The sequence below is a fragment of the Gallinula chloropus genome (assembly GCF_964237585.1).
Source record: "Gallinula chloropus genome assembly, chromosome: 9".
NCBI lineage: Eukaryota > Metazoa > Chordata > Aves > Gruiformes > Rallidae > Gallinula > Gallinula chloropus.
The window spans coordinates 2,165,763-2,182,830 of NC_140094.1; positions in this window are offsets into that span (position 1 = coordinate 2,165,763).

Below are 17,068 nucleotides of genomic sequence, written 5' to 3' on the forward strand. Positions count from 1 at the left end.
AAGTCTTACACATACACCTCCAATCACACTGGGATGCACTGGGTGCAACAGAAGGGTGGTGGGACAGACCAGAATAGGAGAATGAGGAACAACAGGGAAAGTGCATTGGAAATTAAGCTCTCTGCTCAAAGGGATGGTTAAGAACAAAATCCCAGTTTTTCAATTACTTCATTTTTGTGCTAAACTGAGAGGAGTGAAAACTTATTGTCAAAGAAATTACATATTCCAAGAAATACTGCCACAACAAAGTTAAAAGGAACAACAAAATGTATTTCCCCTCTTTTTGGAGAGGGAAGCAGGGAGAAACATGTATAGTAGCTGCAGAAAATACCCTTTTTTGAATAATTTATCATAAACCTGACGTTTTCCACTGGAAGAACACCTATCCACTTCTTCCAAACATGAACAAATAGAATTGTACTTCCACCCCAAGTCTTATCTTTCTGTATGACCACTTAAGCTTTCCAAGTGACCTCAAGCACTTCCATTTCCCCTTAAGTCCCCAAAGGATAATCAACATCATAAAAGCTGTATCTGAACAGATACCAGATGCCTTACCCTGTATCTATTGGATAGTTGGTCCATATCTTTAAAATATTTATTTACATTTGGCATGTGGATATTGAACACAATCAAGTTCATTAGGCAGTTTGGTCCAAGGACATGTTTCTTGCCAGGAATTATTCCAAGCTGTTGCAAGAAGTTGGGATATGTTTTGAATCATCCCAGTTTATTTAGAACATAATCAATCTGTAGAAGACTAATTGTTTAATTTAAAGATAACATATTCAATAAATTCTCACCAGAATCACCTCATTAATTCCCCCCTTCTCCTGAGTAGAATTCACAGGAAAGAGAATGCTCATACCATTTTAAATAGGTCACTTCAGTTTTACTTTGTGTCTGTGCATCCTGAATAGAGAAAGGGAAGTATTTTTCTTACTCTGGCAACAGCTTGTCTCCTGCACATACAGCTTTCAGCTTTGAAGATCAGATTTGATGAGTTCTCTGAGCAAAATCCAAAAAAATCAGCAGCTAGAAAATTACTTTCTTTCAGGTAGAAATTTTGTACCCTTTTCCTTAGCCTCTCACAAAGGGGATGCAGCCCTTACAAGATCAACATTTTAAGTGAGTATGGACTGAGTCAATGCGGTCACACAATTGCTGAGCCCATCTGCCACATGATTTAAGCTGAACTTGTGGGGAAATGGAACATATCACCAAATTTCACATCTGGAGATGTGGTAACAATATCAATATATGGATATAGGACAAACTATCTCTATTTTATGCCTGTGTACCAAGCAGAGGAGGACAGAAAAAGAATTTGAGTTACCAAAATACAACCACTGCTGCAGAGCATTACATCAGCAGATATCTACTGTCATAGCTGAAATTATTTGTTAGCAAGTAGTGAATATGCCTATCTATGTAATATGAGATAGGGAGCCTGCTTTGGCAGGGGGGTTGGACCCGATGATCTCTTGAGGTCCCTTCCAACCCCTACGATTCTGTGATTCTGTGAATAGATTTGGCACTTGGGAATCAAATCACTAAATAATCCTGGCTCAATATGGTTTTGAGACAGTAGCATAAGAACCTTATGGCAAGCAGATAGGCTTTGTATTCCTATTAGACTTTGTATTCTGATTTTCAATAACTATAGGAAGTGCAACAAGCTGCAGCATCGCTTGTGAAAAATGCACCATTCCAGTTACTATAAAGGTGATCAAAATGGCAGGACAGTGCAGCCTAGGAGGAAGACAGACTGACTTTGAAGATTGAGATTACAGCTTGGCAAGGTTCACCCTTGTTTATAGGCAGCAGAAGAGTACAATTGAGAAGGTACTCCAACAAGCACTTCTCTCAGTTTGGAAAGAGACAAACAAGTATTTTCTGTGACATCTTTCACTGCAAAGGCAAAACTCCTAAAATTTTGGATAGAAAGGAGCATTATTTTAACCCCTCTCATAACCTAAACAAACCATTACTTTTCCCCAACTGTAACACCACTTGCAATATACTCAGAAGACAAATTCTGCTTGTGTTTCCCAGCATTAAAAAGCAGATGTTTTTTCTTGCATTAACAACACTTGATTATAAAATAAATTTAGCCTCTATGCAAAGAGAGTAGCGAACATAATGGCTCCCTTAAGGCACAACTTTGAGGTATGAGGGATATTAGTTCAATTTCTTTTTCAAATGCTCTAGAGAAGGATGACAGAAACAGCTTCCAGTTGTCATGCTCCTAATCCGTCTAGTCCATAGATGGCTTCAGTCCAGATTTCCCTAATAAGCTCTATTACAGCACAACCCTTCACTGTCCTTATAATACACATACTGCAAGCTGTGTGGTCTACCCAGACTCGTTCAGGGAAGCGTTTTGGGTTTTGAAGGACCATTTTTTTTTAAACCTGGGGTAGCAAGAGAAGGTCATTTCATTTAAAGCACCCACAGGAATCCCATAATGTTTCAAACATTTTTATTTGCATGTGAAGGTCGACATTTGAGCGGGATGTGGCGGGGAAATGTTGGGTTTGCCTATCGGTTTATTTTGGGCAGAGGAAGATTGCTGGTTTCCCACCATGTTTACAGTAGATTGTTTGGGAAAACTGCCCATAGCATTATTAATTGCATGTTAAAAGCTAAAATCTGTAACTTGTGGAACTCATGAAGCAGAAATAAACTATCTCTGCAACTGGTGAACAGCAACAAATAGCAAAGGGGGAAACAAGCCTGTGTTGTCTGGGGGTGGGAGAATAATAAGCTCCACTGGCTTGTTTCAATACAAGAGCTACAGTTTGGGAAATAACTGCATTCAAGTACATACAGAGGGCAGCAGCAAAACAGGAAGAGGCAAAAATAAAGAGCAGAGGAATGAACAGAATGAAGACTGACTGGGTAACAAAGCCAATGCAAAGTGGATCATCTTGGAGAGATCTGATCTATAGTGCTAGGAATTCTCCAGCAAAGCATTTACAACAGCACACAGGACTTCATATTCAAAGCATGCCATTCTACCAAGCCCAAGTCCTGAAAATAACTTCATTTTAACCACATTCTAGATTTTGTCACAAATGAAACGTTTGGCCTATAAATGTTTCCTTGCATTTTTTAAACAAAAAGTTACTATACCTCCAATCTCTAAGTTCAAATAATAGAATCAAAACCATACACAAATTACCTGAGAGTATGGCCAAGTAATATTTTCTTTTGTGACAAGCTCAATTTGGAATGCAGTCCTCTCCCCACCCAGCTCTCCCAAATTCTGCTGCCACCGTTCTGAAGACCTGCTCTTCCCTTGTGTCCATCAACACAAGCTGTGGCAAGGGGAGGCTGTAAGACAGGGTGTGTTTGCACTCTCTGGACTGAGTCCATCCCTCTACCTTCAACGACCTGTCCCAGGTACTAAGCCCACAACTTTTCCATGGCTTGCTTTCCAGTGCAGCCCTACAAATCAGCACAACAAATGGCAATAAGCAGGTGGAAACACCGAGGTGGCTAAGGAGATGAAAGAAAACCATGCAACAACTCATTATAGATGATGCTGATGACCTTCTGCATGACCAGGAGCTGAGCTGATTTGGGTAAACAGTAACTCAGCTAAATAGGCATCACTCACCCCATGCCCAGCTTTTCTGGGATCTATTTCTTGACACAGGTGAACCAGCACATATGCTGACACAGCACAAACCCAAGAGACAAGGGGCAGGAGGCATAGGGCAGCCTTCTGCCAAAACATGACCCAGAGACTGAGGGTGCTGACTCAAATAACAATTATAGGATTACATGGCTACTGACAGCCAGAACCTTCTCACGTGGTTCAGTCCTACGTCCATCTGACACAGAGAAGCTCCTTCCAGGACCCAAACCAACATAAATCCTTAAGAGAAGTTACAGCTGAACAGAACTGACAGCTTACTGTTATTGACAGGGGCACTACATAGGTCTCTCCCCCTTACCATGCTTCTGGTGCCAGTCTGACTTCCTCATTTGTACTGGTTGTCATGTTTATGAGCATCATCATGGATGTACTTTCAATTGCAAACCTATTGCTAAAACCATCTTTCCTCACTGGGTGATTTTTTCTGTTGCTTTAGCAAGTTGCATCAAGTTCAGTGGAGGGCCCACAGGTGCTGGTGACAGGGGAAGAAGCAGCAGCACGCAGCTGGGGAGAGAAGGGTTAGGTGGAAGGAAGAACTCTGCTATTATTTTTGGATTAATTTAGGTGCTGTTTCATGTTACAGCTGAGAGAAGGAAAGGAAATAAGATCTATAAAGAAAAAAAGTACTGCTGCAGGGTAATTAAGACCTCAGAGTAAACATGCCAAATGGTGTTTGTCCCATGACAACAAACAAATGTGAATCAGAATGTGAATCAGTACTTGAGCAGAGGAAGGAATGTTTTCTCCACTATTCAGGAAGCACTTAAATTGTTTGGAAAAGGTGTGAGTCATTAACTCCCCGCATGTACAAGTGAGACATCCAAAGCTATAAATACCTGACATACTTCAAGGGCTCTTTGGAATGGAAGAATGGAAATCTATATGTGCTTTTTCAAAATTACAGAAGCATGAAGCCATGCATCACTTCACAGATTTTGATTTGTTGTGTTTAGGCTCTTCTGAATTGCATTATCCAAGCATGACGAGTGGTAACCTTGAAAGGACACCTGTTTTCTGGCTTCTGAAGCTTTGGCCAGCTAAACAGCTATTTGGGATAGAAGAGGTGTGCAGGGTCTGATAATACGCTCAGTTCATGCAATGTTCTTGCATGTCTGACACTGTGGCTTATCACAGCCATTAGTGAAATTCCCTTTCTGATGGCAACCAAGAATCTCACCAGCAACAGTTGCTTGTGCTAGAAACAACCCTCCTCATCCCCTCTCTCTGATTTCACGTCTGCTTGTAGGAGCTCAGCATCAGGGCAGTAAGAAAGCTTTACTGCGACCTTGTGGCATTGATTTTTTATGATAACTGTAGGATCCTTCAGACTATAGCATGCTCAGTAGCTTCCTAATCTGTTGAGAACTTGTAACACAATTTATTCCTTTTACACACAGGTTAGAAGGCTGGTTGGATGTCAGAGGGGGTTTCCACACTTAGGTGAAAACCACCACAGTCTCACAGAACACCAGTTACATGAGGATTATTAAGCACTGTTGAAGGACTTGTTTTCTAGTCTGGACTTGGCCAGCCTGGCTGCTTAAAGGCAAACATTACTGTAACAGTAAAAGAATAGATCCTGTTCCTTCAGACAGGCAGCTTGAACATTTTTCCCTCCGAAAGTCATCAAGTTGAGATGGTATTAAACTCCTACACAATCCCTCTTCACATGATGCATTCATCAAAATGATTCTTGCAATGCTTTCTGCCTTGGATACAAGAGAGACAAGAACAACACTGATGGTTTATACATGATGGTGCTACAGGCACCTTCCAAAAGGGAATCACAGAATACCCCAAGAGTTCTGGTTCACCCAGGCTCAGGGAGTACATGCACATTACTCCACCGTGACCGACAAACTCCTGGGAAAACTGACTGCACAACAGGAAGAGGGCAAAGCCAGGTTTAAGAGCTTGGACTAACATGAGACACTCATTTACCCCCGACCCCAAATCTCAAAATAGAGATGCATGAGAGGAACATAAAAAATACGCCTGGCTTTGTGCAAGCACATGGAAAGTATGATTTTTACAGTATCATAAATATTTCATTACAGTTTTATATCACTAGTGATATCCTTTTTAATTGAAACTCCTTTAAAAAGTCCTGTTAAAACAAAAACCCTTTCCAGAACTAGAATTGTTTTCCTTAAAGATCTTCATAAAACTTTAAATTTGTTTACTGAACTATTTCCCCCTCCTACATCTATTGCAGTTATTTTGTCTTCACAGAGACCAATCAGCTAATGCTACAAGCCAAGGCTATACAAAGTGATCTGTAAAGCTTCGTTCCTTTGAAGAAGTTGTTCAGAATGTAACAGCTGGACTGACCAGACTACTACTGCACCTGAAACATTCCAGCCTGCATTTAACTACTGCTCCATCACACACAATTTCATTACTGTTGGGGAACCAGTAGAGTATGAGGTGACATCCCTACCTTCGCCAGTAATTTCCAAGTTTCATTAAATTCTGGCACTCGGTGCAGGGTTTTAGCTGTTGCACTTTATATTACAGGCTTTTCAGAAAGTTAAACAATCCTCTATCCTTTGATACTAAAACCAAGGCTGTTTTAAAACCCTGAAGGCTGAAACAAGTATCCATGTGGATTACTCCTGAGCAAGGAAACCAAGAAACACCAGTTTCTTGGGTGTTCTTGAGCTCATTGTCTGAAGTTTCTGAGTGCCAGAGCCACCCAGCCTGCAGTGTGATCACCCAGGGAACCTAGCAACTACAGCTGGATTATCCTATTGATATATTTGTACATACTCACCAGGGTAATTTGTATCATAAGAAACATTTAAAGAACATTTTATTAGCTTGTACCATGCCATTTATGAATCTTATTTCTCCTGTCATCCCAGGAAGCAGCAGCAGCAAACTGCTACTGTACTAAGACCCGATGCAGTCGCCTTCACCCACAACTTAAGTAGCTGTTGCTGTCAAGCCTTGAGCTAGTTTTGTGGCACCAAGCTAGTTTCATGGCACCGTTCGTACAGTGGTTCTCTAACACAGCAGCAACAAGAAAAACACTTTTCAGAAGTCTCCAGTAGTGGTAGGGCTTTTCACACTGGAATCACAAATCACTTAACACTGTGCAATTTAGAAAGCTTCTAGCGGCTGCAGGCTTTCCACCCCAGGGCCCCTCTGTCAGGCTGCTGAGCCAGCTCCCAATCTTCCAACCATCTCCTTGGACTGCAAGAGGCAAAGTGGAAAAAACTGAGCATGCAAAGAAACAGGCATGCATGTAGAAACCCATCTAAAGGTTTAAGAGAAATCTCTCCTATGGAGTCTCATTCAAATGACGGCAACATAATAGAGTGCTGCTTCTCCAAAGCAAGAGCAGCAGAAGCCTACCACAGAAGCAGCAGGCACACTGTCTGACAGAGGAGACACAGCTGGTTCCCACTCACTCAGCCTGACCAACTTTTGTCTCAAAGAAGCAGGTTGACAGATTTTTCCCTACTGTATCCACGTGCTCCTTTCTCACATCACCAGTCACTTCAAGAACGGAAAAAACCCACATCATCCCAAAGTGGGCTGATGGAGAATTAGAACCTTGCTCATCAGATGGAGTGATTTATCAAGCTCCTGTCACTCAGTGAGAATATGGTGAACGACTGTGCAAGCTCATTTCAGTGCAAAGTAAAGTGAGTTAAGGTTTAAGATGTTTAAATCCCTAGCAGTGACATGCACTTATCTGCTTCGCTCTGTACTGAAATCAACTGTAAGTACTGCAGCTCCCTTCAGCTAGGATGCAGGGAGCAGCGTGTCCTGTAGCTGAGGGATGACTGACATGGAAGGGACAATATCCTCTTCATGGGTTCAAACTCAATCTAGAAAGAATTTATCAGTCTGTGCCAGCAGCGAGCAGAACCTGGTGGAGGGAATGTGGCTGGCAGGTGTAAAAGCTTTGCAAATATCTCAACCTAAAATAAACGTATAAATGCATTTAATTCTGGAAAAGTAACCAAATTTTAAGTTTTACTAAAAGACAAAAAGCCTCATTTTTAGAGACAGTGGTGGTAATGGCACACGCACACACACACAATGGTCTACAACAGTCACCCACAGAAAGGTTTGGAACACATGGGCGCTCCAGGCTCTCAGCTTTGCCCCATCCCATTTTCTCTTTGATGCCAGTAAGTTATTAATCTTATTAGTTCAAGCTTTATCTTTTGATCAAATTTTTGCAATATGTAATTTTGAAATTAGTTTCTTAGAGGGACAAGAGCTGTCAAATAGCAACCCATACCAGATCAACCCCAACCAAGTGGCAGCAGCTTAGGACAAGTCAGAGCCAAAGCTGGAATTTCAGAGCATACATGCAATTTATTTTTTCTATTTTTTTTTTTTTTAACCACAGTGTTGACATTACAAGGGAAGAAAAGAGAGCAAAGATGGTATCTTCTGAGCCCTTGATCAAATTACTTCATAATTCACCCGCTGAAGCTATGCCCTGGTTCCCATAAGAGACAGCAATCTGAGACAGGACAAGCCTGTGGATTTTCGAGCCTCAAGGGAGAAAAGGGAACAAACTACAACGTTGCAACTCCATCTCTGGAGGATGTACAAGCATTCAATGGTATTTTAAACAACAGAGTAGCTTTAAGGAGTTTTTCAGATACAAACTAGAGGTCTAAGGTGAAACTATCCACAACCTGTGTGCAAGATGTATAAACCACCGGCAGTGCCTGCCTGCAGTATCCTGTGGCTTCTCTCAGAGAAGTCTTCCAAAGCAACTGCAAGAAACACTAGATTCCAGCATTTCAGAGATGGTATCTGGTAGTTCTTAATTTATCCAAGCCTCTCATCTTTGAAGCAATTCAGTTTCTGTCTCGGTGCCTAATTTCCATTTTACACATCCTATAATTGCGTTCGTCCCTTTGTCCTTTAAAGTCGACTTCTAAAAGATTCCCATCATTAACACATCTACAAAGAACAAACAACTCGCTCGCTTTCCCAGCCCTTTGGTTGAGATATAATTATTAAAGTTATAATTATTTTTCCTTACATACTTTACAAAGTTGGAAACCGCTTTAAATTGCTCTTTTACAAAAAAGTTGTGGGCTTGGGAGATATTCTTCCTCCTGGAAGGGATGCACGTTTTTCAGAGGTTTCAGATCCTTCACCTGTAAACTAACTCACTGGATGAACTACTGTTCACTTTCCATCAAGTCCTAGCTATTTTTTATGTTAAGACCTACACTCCTCTCACCCCAGAAATCTTATATAGGGTTTTTTGAAGCCCTTACCAACGTTTCAAAACGTTTTACTTCAGTCTGTCTCCCTCCTCCCTCCTTTCTTAAATATACAGCCTTCTCTTATTTTCTTAATGGGTAATGCACAGTCTTTTCCTTCTTAGGATACAGGCACACTAACACTTTTTAATCTGTAAAACTAAAAGCTGTCAAGTCCTCCCCAGGATTGAAAAAGCAGGAAAACTAACTCACAACACACTGAGCTGTGCTTATTTCATGATACAGACTCTTTTCTATACAGGAAAGTATAAATAGTGCCCACAGCTGTGCAATTTATCCTTCGCCATTAAATGTCTCCGCAATCTTACAATTTCTAAAAGTGTCTGCACTGCCTACAAATGAGCTGCGTTAATATAAACAGCGCAGGAACAGCCAGGGAGCCTAATAAAACATGAGGCCTAAGCACAGACTTTAACCAGGCTTAAAAGTGTCACCTTTGGATTTGAAAAAATAAGAGCTCGCAACCATTTCACAGTTGATCAATTTGCCAAGAACACTTTCCAGTGTTTTGATCCCACAGTCTTGAATTCCTGGTTTATTCTCCTGGAGAAAAAAAAATGAGAGCTTGCTTGAAAAGCACACAGCCAGCCATCTCCTCCGTACTCTGACTTGTCAACATTGCTTCCATGCTGGAAACACTTTGCATCCTGCTCAAAGTTTGAGAATTGTCTGGTTTGAACAACACACACAACATTTCCCCCCCAACTCCCCAGCCCTGAGAGAGAAGAGGATGAAATAGGGGGGTTGGAGCTCTATGATCCTTGGGGTCCCTTCCAACCCAGACCATTCTATGATTCTATGATAACATAAATAACCTGGAATGACTGACGGATTAATGATGAGTCTTACAGCTGGGCATGGTAACAACCAAAGAGGAGTCCATCATCTCAAGTCCTAAATGAACAAGCTCATCGTATAGACTATGCTGTTAAAAAAGCCAACACACTTCACTCCCAGCGCTGTGGCAGAGGAATAGGGGAGACTAAAATTAGGCATTGTATCTTATCTCCATTTTAAGAATGAGCAAGTTTCTTAACCTCTTTGTCTCAGTTTCCAAGGCTACAAGTGAGGCATGACAAAGGCAGGAAGAAAACCTAGATTTTTTTTGGTTCACAGTCGTATGGGGTTTTTTTCCTCCCCTTCCTAAACTGTAGGCTTTAGTTATTTAAGCCTATATATTATGCTATATGCAGCCTGGGGGTCTATATATTATTCTGTGTGCAGCCTGGGGTGGCTGGTTTCTTTTTCAGTGATTCTAATCAGCTTTCCTTTTTGCAAGTCTGGCCAGTTGTTTGGTGATTAAATTTGATCGCTTCTTGCTTATATGCACTTGGAAACACTCAGGGAAACAATACCCAGCCCAGCACTAGCTGGGGAAAGGACACATTCCTATGAAACAGAGTTAAACCAAACTATTTTTAAAGGCATGCGAATGATGTGAGAGAAGACAGGAAGCCACGTTTAAAGCATAAATCAAACCCATCACTTGGTAAAAATTCCGGAAAAGGTTTGAAGAAAAAAAAAAAAAAAAAAGAAATGGCTATTTCTACTTTTGTCCCCCAGAATTTCTTTGTTCACTGCAAAAGGCAAAACAGAGCAACAGGAAAATGAAGTGATGTCCCTCCTCCGCAGAGAAGTAACCAAGTCTCCTCCCCCTTCCGAAGGGGATCACAGTTTGCCAGCTTTGGCAGGCACTGTAGTCTAAAATAGAAAAGAATCCCAAAATGTGATTTGGCAAACCGCTGCTGAAATATTCTGTAAGGCCTTTTTTCCCCTCTCTTCCACTTCCTTTCTACCATTCTAACAATATCTAGAGAAGCTTTCAAACACCTCAAAGCTGAAACGCAGGCGTAGCGAGCATCCAGACAAAGAGCCCCGTGAACTTTCACACACATGCAACACACGAATCGCACAGACCTATCTTTGTAAGGAGAGTGCTCCTTGTATGGCCAGCTCCCAGGCTGCTGGGACGTTTCAAACAGCTGCTCTTATTCTTACATACAGCTTGAGCTTTAAGGGGGTGAGAGCGGGGGGCACCCTCTATGCCTTCCTAGACCTGAACTCATCGGTTGGTTTGTCATCAGTCAAAGCCAATGCGATCAACTTCGTTAACCGGTTCCATCACTTAGCACGCACAGGCAGGGCTAAGATTTCTTCCACAAGGCTTCCCCTACAACTGGGTGAATCCCTCAATCCAGAGCACATATTTCATAGAGATTTTTTAGAAAGAACACGCAATGCTGTGTTGAAAGAAAATACGAGGGCAAAGGACAGTAGGTGAGTCAGAAAGATAGGACCCCTTCCCAAGCACATCCAAACACACCACCAGACTGAAGGTCATATGCAAGAAATTCCTCCCAAAAAGAATCATCCATTAGAGAAAAAAGGAAAGAAACTTGGCACAGGGTGGGAATAAGAAGCCAGTTGTCGCAGATGTTTAAAGCAATGGCACAAGGCACATTCAACTAACCTAGGTAAGGAACTGGGTGATGTGATGAAAACGCTGCCCAGCAGCTTTAAACAAATGTTTTCAACAAGAGGAGCAGATCACATGGGCTGGTATAAGTGCTACTTCATTTCACTTAAATCTTTAAAACCACTGACTTCTCTCTCCATAGAAAGTGCTGTATAGAAATTAATCCATCTTAGGCGTTCACAACATAAAAGCAGTTGAGTGTTTGTGAATCCAGAAACGTTAAGCCAGCCAGCAGGCTGCTTTGTGTAGCAGTCCCAGTATCTATGGTGCGCAAAACACCTTCAATATATCTATGCGACATCACTGCATGACCAAAACATCCCTGCTCAGGATCATGCAGCATACTCCCAGAAAATATGTCGACCAAAATCTTCTCAAAGATTAGAGAAACTTTGCAAGCTTTTTTAAGCAGCATTTTGTCTTCTGTATGTTCCAAGTTTTAGGATTTTTAGAATTCAATCCTGAGGCCCGACAGGCAGTTCCACTTTGCCATCAATGAAACTGTTCAAAAGGCATCACTGGGAAGACTCAAAAGATTGATTTCACAGATCATTGGTCCAGGCAGTGTTTGTAAACTGCTGACCCAAAACCGTGGAGAATTGCTAGGGCCCTGTGGATCTAAGGGAGGCTTACAGCTTGCTAGATAATTTAAATTAATTTGAAAACCAACATTAGCCTGTTTCTCCTAAAAAAAAAAAAAAAAAACAACCCACCAAAACCCAAAACTTTTGAAAGAGTTCATTCTAAATGAGTCATATTAGCCCACACAAGCAAATCAGCACATTGTTCTGATTTCCCCTCCCTCTGAATACATCATGTTCTCTCAGTACAATACCACCGCACAAATAATTCAGGACTTGCCAAAAGCTACCACCAAGCACTAATTACAGCAGCCCTGTTCTGTATATTCTTAAATCAAACAAAAACTTAATCAGCCTGCTAAAAAAACCAGCCAGTACTTCAAAACCTCCAATGCAGATTAAGAAATAAATCTCTGCAGTAAAGCATGAGCCAGATCAGTCTGCTTCAGAACTCAGCTCAGAGAGCCTAATTTTCCTGCTGTAAGATAAGACCGTGGTGCTCTATGAAAACTGCTACGCAAAAAGAAACGACAACAAAGCATCAGTTACTTGTACCAAGTTATTTTAATGGAGATCGTTGCCATTAAACCTTTTGGGCAGCTTGGGGGCATTTCCACGTTACGCCTCTTTGGCCGCTGCCTCCAACCGACTCAGCCCCGTGAGTGACAGTGTTGGCATTGTCACAGTTTGTGCACAGTCAGCATTGGGCTGAGAAGGCTGTGCCCTACTTCAGATTTCTGTGCATTTTACAGAAGAGGGTTTTTTTTTTTAAATTAAAAAAAAGTGTATGTCATTCTGCCAATCATTCTCATCAGGCTGTTGTCATGACCTGGCAATACCAAAAGAGACTCGTATGCATTTTGCAGACAGCCTGCTTGATCCCTTGTCACAAACGATGGAAAGAGTCAACTTCAGGTCACAGTGATGCTTGTAAAAACCAGGCTCCTCTACTGGAAAAGCATTTATTCCGTCTCTGACCTGGGAGTTTCAGTAAGTTTTTGCTGTTTTTAGAGCACGGAAGATGCTGACTTGAGTCTATAGGTGCACTTCTCCCATCTTAAAACAGAAATTGCCAATAAAAACAATTTGGAAACCAAGTTTCATCCCGGTTTCCAAGTTTTTCCTGTTGCTAAACGATACAGAAATTAATTCCAAAGACTACTCCCAAATCACATGCTAACCTGAAGTATTCAGGCATGAGAGGAGCGCTCATCAGCAGCTTGACTACAAGCTTCTGATACACAGAGTGGCCCTTCCAGCTCCCAGGGAGAAATATTTAACTAGCAAAACATACGGTTGCTGCAAACAGACCATAACACATGACCTGGCATGTGCTTTGACAATGAGTTGTACAAGAAAGATGACAATACAACAGTTAACAAAAGGAAAACTTAACAGCAGCAGGACAAGGCTCTAGAAGCACCCTCTGTGATACATCAAGCTATAAATCTTTACCATTTGAACCAGAGACTTGCAGCTCTTTGAAGCAGTAGCCTAACTGGGCTTGATTGCTGCAGCCAAAAGACATGCCAGCACTGTATTATGGCAACTCAGTAAATATTTACCATTGCTCATTTTGCAAGGCTGGGTTAGCAAAGTGACCCTCAGAGCGTTCTGGAATAATTGACTTCAGGCAACTTTTAATGACTTTTATTTGTTAAATCTGAGAATCGTGGAGTTTTGTGGGTGAATCACAGAGCTTTGGGGGTCAACTGGAGGTGACTAAAAAGGCCATCTCACTCTTCTAAAGCACAGATGGGTGGGATGCTAGGTGAATGTTTCCTCAACCAGCACTTTAAAGGAAAAAAAATAATTAGCAAGCCAAAGTCAGAGCAAAATGCTGGAAAGGGCCAGGGGCCACAGCCACGCTGCCCTCACAGTGACACACAAGGTTCGTACGCTGGTATGAGGGGGTTTTAAACCACCAATTCATTGCACTGCACTGTTCTGCAGGTGAAAAATGGACTTTTCCTGAGATAGGAATGCAACTGGAGATTTAACAGTACTTCCTAAACCAGCATTAATAGCTGCTTCAACACAAATATGTCTGTAAGATACACATATCCAGGCAAATTCAAGCTCAGTCACACAAATTCTCAGTATGGAAAAATAAATGTCCCCTCTGAATAAAAGTTCAGAGTATATTTCTCCCAAATAACACAAAAAAGCGCTAATTTCTCAGATATAAATCCTTTCTTAACCTGTGGATTTCAGAGCAACGTAGTGTACAGTGATCATCACATCTGTCCAAAATCCCCGTGGCCAAAGTTATTTACAGTCAGACAGTCCTCTTCAGCTAACAACAGAATCATAGAATGGTCTGGGTTGGAAGGGACCCCAAGGATCACAGAGCTCCAAACCCCCTGCCACAGGCAGGGACACCAACCTCCAGGCCTGGAGTTACACAAGGCTGAGCAGGGCCCCATCCAACCTGGCCCTGAACACCTCCAGGGATGGGGAATCCACTACCTCTCTGGGCAGCCTGTTCCAGCACCTCACCACTCTCTCTGTAAAAAACTTCCCCCTAATATCTGATCTAAACCTTCCCTCCTTTAGCTTTAGTCCATTCCCCCTTGTCCTGCCATTATCTGCTCTTTTAAAAAGTCGAATCCCCTCCTGCCTATAAGCTCCCTTCAGCAGAAATTACACACCTCTACAAAGATCTCACCAATAGTAAAATGAATCTGTCAATACCTGTTTTCTATACAAGTACAAATTTACTCAGACACATAAGATATGAATTAGCAGAACTTGGTGCATGGAAGTGCCAGAAACGAGCAGCAAGCAGAGCCAAACAACAACCACAGCTCCTAAAACTGGTCTTTATTTTTTCAATTCAAGATCTAATCTCTCCCCCCTCCAAAAAGGCATATTCTCTTCTCCAAGTCATTATATTTTTGCCAGATTCCAAAGCAGGCCCTTCAGCCCAAAGTTTGCTTTCTCCACTACCTACAAAGCAAAAGAAGAAATGAAGAAGAGGAATAATTTAATGAGAAGTTCCAAAAAACTAACAGCTTCCAAAGTTTGTGCCAGGAAGTTATAGCTTTATACAGAGCAAATTCCAAAGATTTTGAACTCTAAAAATACTAAAGGCAGTATATACTACTCAAAGGATTACACATTTAAGCATCCCATGCAAACTGTGGGGGGCTACAGGTCTTCGAGCTGAAAGACAGGAAAATCTCTCAGGTTTTGCAGGCCTACAGGCAGCAAATACTTTATGAAAAAACAAAATTAAAACCTGAGGTCACACTCAGACCTTTAAAAACATAAATATTATGCAATAAGAAGCACAGAGCTCAAGAGAGTTGCTCATCTGAAAAATATGCAAAAAGAAGACTTTCAAAAATACGTATTTATTCCAACACATCTTGAAGAGGCAGGAGAGATGACATCCCTCTATTTTGACATTGTGTGGAGCTTTTCAGAAAGGAAATGCTTGTTGCAGGCCATGGCATACCTTGCAAAACAGTACAGACACGTTAGGGCTGCACCAATTAGCAGAGCAGCATTTAGAAAGACGGTTATCTTAATAATGAGAAGTGTTTGTTTCTCTGTCTCCTGGAAAAAATAAAGGCAGCAAATATATATAAAATATTTTCTTTCCTTATGCTAAAGGCTCAATTCCAGGCACCGCTCAATTAATTCCAAGAATCAGGTCCCTTCTGCTCTCTGCATACTTTCTGGTTTTAAATGACACTGTCATGTACGCCCAGCGATACGGAAGCGATGAGTTAGTGTGATGTATAGAGCGTGCTCCTTATCAGCCTGAGAAAGGCACCTTGTGAAGATACCATTGTCCGTTCCCCTTGTACTTTTGAAGCTCTCAGAATACAAACTGAGATTTAGTTCATCTCTCAAACTAATGAATGCAGTTTCTTCTTCGTGATGTGACAGCCCTCCCTCCTAAACTGGATCATAAAACCACTGCCAAGACAAAAAAATGAAGCTTATTCCAGAAACACTGTTAGAGGTACAGGCTGAGGACTGCAAAAGCACCTATGAGACACCAAGTCCCACACCAATGAGTCCTACAAGGATACAGGACTTCCCCACGCTTTTAACTGTTCACTGGAGATGATTTTTCAGAGCTCAGATTATGCAGGCACAGCAAATACTTTACTGTCCATCATCCAGTGACAGTACATATATCAAACACAGGAAAATATCCCTAAAACTTCTGGGAGAGCTCATGGAAAAAGTGTGATGAAAAAGAAGCCTCAAAGTAGCTGGGATCTACAGATCTGAAATACCTAAGTTACAGACATTGCCTGAACTGGCAGGAGAAAGCCAAATAAAACTGCCAGCAGCCCTCTACCTCATGTTCATAAAAAGGGAAGAACTCAAGCTTTTAGAAGATAATCAAAACTGTCCCCTGTATTGTTTGAAATACAGGTTTGCACAGACAAGCATCTCACTCATTACAGGCAAGAGAGGTCCAAGAAGCCACATCCTTGAGGTTGAGAGAAACTGACTGGGATAACACCAGACCCACTGATGAAAACTCCTGTACACACCAAAACCATAAAATCATCACTGGTTTTGGAGAAGCAGAGCATGTATCTGTTTAGAAACAGATATGGATTTTCAATTATTTCCCTTGCTCAGTAAACATTTTACCCACAGCTCGGCTGTTTGCATCCAGCGCAATCACCACAGCTATGAACCAACACTGGCTTCTTGTTCTTCCAGTACATTCTCACCCTTCTTGTTGGTGACTGATGGAAGCAGTGCACCAAGCCCTTTAGCCAGCACAATGGAAAAAAAAGGTCAGTGTGTTATCCCTGTAATACCATTTCAGGGGCTACCAGCTGAACTTAAAACGCTCTCAGGCAGTGGCACTTGCCACTGAAGACAACATTGTTCATTATACAGCTTTATGCTTCCTTCTGCCATCAACAGATTCCATTTTGTGAGGACTCACATACATATGCACCCCAAGTCAGCTTTCCTATGTAGGCAGACCGTGACTTAATATGCAAAAAATTGCAGGTACTCAACTCTAGGGAGGAAAAAAAAACCCAATTATGTAACGTTTGATATCTTAACAAATCTAATTCCCACTTATATTTCAATGCTGCTGGTT